Raw genomic sequence first — 6,048 nt, 5'->3', positions numbered from 1 at the left:
ATATATATATATATACATATATATACATATATATATACATATATATATACATATATATATATACACATATATATACATACATATATATATATACATATATACATATATACATACATATATATATATATACATACATATATATATGATTTAATTCTTGTAGGTTTCCATTATTAGACAGGACAACAGGTAGCCTAGTACAGAAGGACAGGAGAGAGGAGGAGAGGTAAGAAGCATTTTATTAAACGTAATTCAGCATTTACAACTGTGTACAAATATGTGTCGAAAGCCCTTCTCGTGTCAGCAGACCCATTAAATATCTTCCGGCAGTGCAAAATAAAACTCAAGCACTTTTGCTGCTGGAAAAAAATCCTCGGGGAAACACTGCAATCCGTCTTAGTTCCCTTTTAGATTGCTTACTGACCATTTCCAGCTGTTTGAGGACTTTTATTTTAATAGCATAAGCATAACAGTATACTGTTTGGTGTACATATTTTTCAAAGTAAAGAAATCTAATATTTAGTTTTCTCTGCTGTCCCGACAACATACAGAAATTGTGACCACATATCAAATTGGGAATTTTCTGTGACATTACAGCCCTATTAATCTCTGCAAGCCTAGTCTTATATAACATATATCCAATATTGTCCTCATGAACAGTGGAAATGTAGTGTCTACTTAAAATCGTAATCCCTTCACAAATGCTCATGTTGTGTATGCTATCTGTCTGTGAGAAGGTGCTGACAGAAGTTGCCCTAGGAAATCGACGTAATCACACACAAATGGTGCAGAGCTGTGTCCAATTTCACACGCATTGTCGCTGCTCACGGCTACTCTGGTCTGACCTATGACCCCTTCAGCAACCAGACACTGGTTGTTGTGGTACAATTCTATGGCAACGACACTCCAACAAAATCAAAAGCAGATACTGTCTTTGATCAAATCATGAGCAACGAAATTCAGGAAGGAAAATAAGCTTAATTTAAGAACTGATTACACAATACTGGTATGGTGAGAGCCACGCATTTAGATTGTTCTATATCATAAAGGTAATGGTTTCAAATAATTTGACTGAAAAACACCAGTAAAGACTAAGACTCAATCTCAAACTTCTCAAAAGCAAACCAGAGAGGATTTGAGAAAGGTATGTGAAAGCAGACAAAGGAAAAAGCCCTAAAACGTTTTTCCAATTCTCTACTCCTCCACCCTTCACAGCTCTTTGCACAAAAAAGAAAAAGAAAATCACAACAAATAAAGGGAAAGCAGAACGAAAGCAGAACGAGGGCTAAACAAACTGAGTACTGCCACTTGTTAAAAGAGCTTAAGATGGCAAATTAGTTTTGGGGTCAGACCCTGACTCGGTTCCATTGTATGCCATGACACCAGTTTGTCATGCCTCTGCAGAGAAAATCAAATAAAACAATAGCAGCGTAACAGGAAAGATCAGTTGATGTCTTAGTAAATCCACGTGATGGCCATTGTAGGAGTCATGGATGGGTAGCCATGAGAGTGTTTAGTAAAGGAAGTGACTCAGAGAGATGTCTAACTGTGTACTGCTCACACAGGGTCTTAGTTATCACACTCAGTTAGACAGTAAAAAAACTAAGAAAAGGAGGTTTCAACTTCAAGGAGAAAATGGATAGATTGTTTCTAAGCCCTTGGAGGTTTCAATTCAAGCTGGTAAAACATTATCCTTTATCTATATGCTAGAAATTGTTTTGTCTTGCCTTCTTATTTTGAACGCAATCTCAGGATACAGCAACCAAGACAATGAACTGGGACAAACCAAGAAGCATAATGCAATACTGGTAGTTTTAGCAAATGACAACTAATCATTTACATTTAGTGGATGACAACTAATATTGATACTGCTAGACATTACTGTGTAACTGTACATTGCAAACTGAAGATTAAAGTCTTAATGGTTTCAAACTTTGGGATAAATCATGTTCACAGTACTGTTGTGGCTATCTAACTGAATAGGAATGTCTAATTCTTAAATCGAGCTTAGCCTAAAATCTGCATTTGACCTTTCCAGTGCACGCACGCGCGCACGCACACACACACACACACACACACACACACACACACACACACACACACACACACACACACACACCTCATTCAGTTAGTCACGCACCCCTTAACCTACCGCCCCCACACACATACACACATACACACAGTGGACTGTTCCTCTGACCTTGCTGTGTGCATGTCCAGTGGCAGGCCTGAGTCTGTAATTGCTGCCTCTGTGGCATGGACAGACAGGCGGACTGGGGATTGGAAATGACACGCACCCATTATTAGTGGACCAAGTGCTGTTTTTGCAATTACAGAGGGTTTGGCTGAGCACACTGAATCGGACTCTGGGATTCTCTATTCAAGAGCCATTTAAACTCCAACTGGCTGCACAGCTTCTGTTGGCCCTGCATGGCCTATACAGCGCTGGGCTGGGCCTCTCTGTGAGCCTGACAATCAGTTCTGACGGGGTTTGGAAAGGATACGTGAATCAGGTCTTCACTTTTTGAAATGTCTGAATAAAGAGTCCTACAACTCAAATGTTTTTTTTGTTTTTTGTTTTATGCAGAGGCAGCCCCCAGGTGGCCGAGGCAGGCAGAAAAAACAAAGTGGTGAGGCTGAGTGTGGACAGCCTGGAGGCAGAGCAGAAAGGAAACAGAGAGCTAAACTGAACATCTTCACCATCCATCACATCTCTTTAAGGTGCAACACAGAGAGCATTGTCAATACAGAGTGATTTAACAGCCAGTACAGAGCTAAAGAAGGATGTGTACACCACCTGTAAAATGATCCTGGACTACTTTTTATGTTAATATGAGCTGGGATAACCTTAAATAATAGATAGATTTTTAACGTAAAGCCATGCATTGTGTATTGTACAACCCTGTATATATGGCAATGTTATTAAAGGTGGACACAATGCAGGCGGACCAATTGTGGTGTTGTTTATAGGCTAGAGATGTACTGAAGTCTGGGCTTTTCAGAAAATTCAAAATAGTAAATACTGTTAAAAGAAGATTTTTGTATTTGATTTCTAAGTGGCAAATTAAGGAATAATAAATCAATACCACTCTAATATCTGCCCGTTACATGTGAAGCTACAGCCAGAACACTGTTAGCTTAGCATAAAGAGAGAAACCAGGGGGAAACAGCTAGCCTACCAGCACCTTTAATGCTGACGTACTACTTAGTGACTAACTACTTATTTACTACTTACTTACTTACTGACTAATTAGCATGTTATATCCTGTTTGTATCTGTTAAAAATTGTAAGTATAAAAACAACAATTGGAGGTTTTACAGGTGTGCCAAACTATTTATTCTCCAGGAGCCTTACAATGACAGGACCTCAAGATCTCGCAGCTTCTGGCCAAGAAAAATCTGTGTTCATATTTTAAGACAGGCTATGCTAACTTATTTTCATCATATTAAGTTTTCCTTTAAAAGAATACAAAAGTTCCCGACCCTGCAGTCATTCAAAAGATCTGTCAGATGATCTGATTGTTACTTTCTTACAAAGAAAATGCAGAACAATAGATTGCCTGTCTAGTAGTGGGCACATATCTACTACACTTCGCAGCACTTTCTTCTTTTTCTTTCAGAGCCATGGCCTTGTCTTCTGAATGGTCGACAAAAGTCTGGATCGCAAACGTTATCTCTAAATACATTTCAAATAATAAGAATTTCTACAAGGCGTGACAAAAAATATTAAAGCCCCAGCAGAGTACAGAATTTACGTATCAATAAAAAAATAGCTGAACAATCAGCACACATACTGTGGAGCTGTGTATTCTCAGGTAGAGGAGTTCCCAGGAAGTCTAGACATACATATTAGTTCTGCCCAGCAGGTCAGTAATGGCGGGGGGCTGACTCCGAGCCAGCCAGCCACTCAAGCATGAGGAGGGTTTGAACCTAGCTGAGTCTATACGGTCCGGTGCTGGGGCTGAGGTTGTGGCTGTTGTGCTGGCAGCCAGTGGCTGCTGCGTACCTGCAATCTCCCTGATGATAATGCAACATGGCAGCCCCGAGGGCAGAGCCCATACAACTTTCTCAGCCCTCTCTGAGTAATTGGTGACCCCTGAACCTGCCCTTCATATAAAAGGGAGGGAGGGGAGGGGAAAGGGGAGGTGAGGGGAGGGGAGGAGAGGGAGACAGGGATAGTCAACAGAGACATTGGAAAAGGGGAGACAGGGTCATAAAGAGGAAAGGAAGACACAAGGCAGGAGAAGGAAAAATCAAGGAGACGTGAGCTGGGAGGAAAAGGTTAATCTCTTTTACTGTGGATAGTTTGAAAGTTCAACAGAGACAGAAAAAGTCTGCAACCCAGTTGTGTTCATCGCACATTAGGGCCAAATGGGGAGACCCTTCACCTCCATTGAATCTTTGAGTATTTAACCGAGACCATAAACTTTCCCTAACCTTAACCAAGTGCTTTGAGTCACCTAATGCTACAATCATGTCATATTGGAGTTAGCACAATTTCCAGTTTCCGACTTATAAATAAGTCGAAATCCAAGACTTAATTGTGACAGGGAAATTCAGTTTTTTTCTGAAAGGTTAGATACATTCAATTTGGCACCTAATAATACAGAAGAGCCTGAAAATGTAAACAATTATCGACTCCTCATATCAGCCAAAGTCTGCATTCAAGGTAATTCAACCCAAATGTAATAGATATTGTGTTATATTGTCAATGCAGGGCTCAACGCTAACTTTTTAAAATGGTTGCCGGCTTGGCAACCAGGCATCAGCTTTTGGTTGCCGAAATTGACAATACGGTTGCCATGTTTTAAACTGCCTATATTTGGAGCAATTCATTTCTATATTTGTAACTATACCACACATTTAAATAATGAAACAATGAGATAATGGCTCGCAATATAATTTCCCATCCCTCTCAAAAAGGGGTGCAATGGATTACAAAACTCACGGATCGGCTCATCGTTTTGAGTCACGGATCGGACCTCAGTACTTAAGTAAAAGTACAAATAGCCAGAGATATATTTACTTTAGTAAAAGTAAATTTTGAATTGAAAGTTCGAAATTAGTGCGATTTTGGCCAATGATTTTGGCTAATGAACTGTATGACGTAGAGTCTTGTGTGAGGTATCATTGAACTCGCAAATGCACGGTCGCAAGGAGCAGCGTCCACCAATAACCCCGACTCGCACAGAGGCACGAGGGCCCGTCCAACGCTGCTTGCAGCTTTAATTATAGTTGTATCCATATGATGTGACAGACTTAGGTTAATATTTCACCAGGTCCGAGGGCTAGAGGGACGTGTTAAGTAGCAGAAGATTGGACTATACGATGTCCTAAGTTGGAGACCCAATGTAAGTTCTGGATGTAACAAAATTAAGGTAGCTCCATTAAAGCATACGTGATTTTTTTCCTAGCTACAGGACATGCTTTGAATTCATAAGATTTAACAATACAGTGTAAGAGGACCGATCAGATGGCCAGAGACTTGAGGCTTGACTTGGACTCATGGCAAAAGACTTGAGACTTGACCTTGCCCCTCAAAGACTTGAGACTTGACCAAGGTTATTGTAGTTTAGCATTTTTCATTAGTTTTTGCTTTTATTTTGTTTTGACTTTTTGTTTTCAAATTCAGTTTAGTTTTAATTGGTTTTTAAAGCGGGTTTGCTAGTTTAGTTTTTATTTTTTGAAAATGCTTAGTTTTAGTTTAGTTTTTATTAGTTTTAGTCTTATTTTAGTCTTTTTTTGTAATATGGGTTATTTGTCGGGGGATTCAAAAAGGTCAGAAAAAGTATTGTGTAATAATAACTCAACAAAAACATCATACAATTTTAGAAATATGTATTCACAATGTATTCAACAATAACAGTCTACACAACACGCCGCAGTAAGTGCAAAATGTGTAAGTGACGTGTTCCAGGAAAAAACCTAAATAGCCAACAGACTAAAGAAGACATGAACAGCTGTTTTGAACTTTGGTTCGAGTAAAGTGGCGAACTTTTTGAAGTCAATCGACTCACAGAGTTGTGTAGACATCCCAGTATCAATCCATAT

The sequence above is a fragment of the Sander vitreus genome, chromosome 2 (genome assembly GCF_031162955.1).
Source record: "Sander vitreus isolate 19-12246 chromosome 2, sanVit1, whole genome shotgun sequence".
Taxonomy (NCBI): Eukaryota; Metazoa; Chordata; class Actinopteri; order Perciformes; family Percidae; genus Sander; species Sander vitreus.
Note: the sequence above shows the minus strand (reverse complement) of the source record.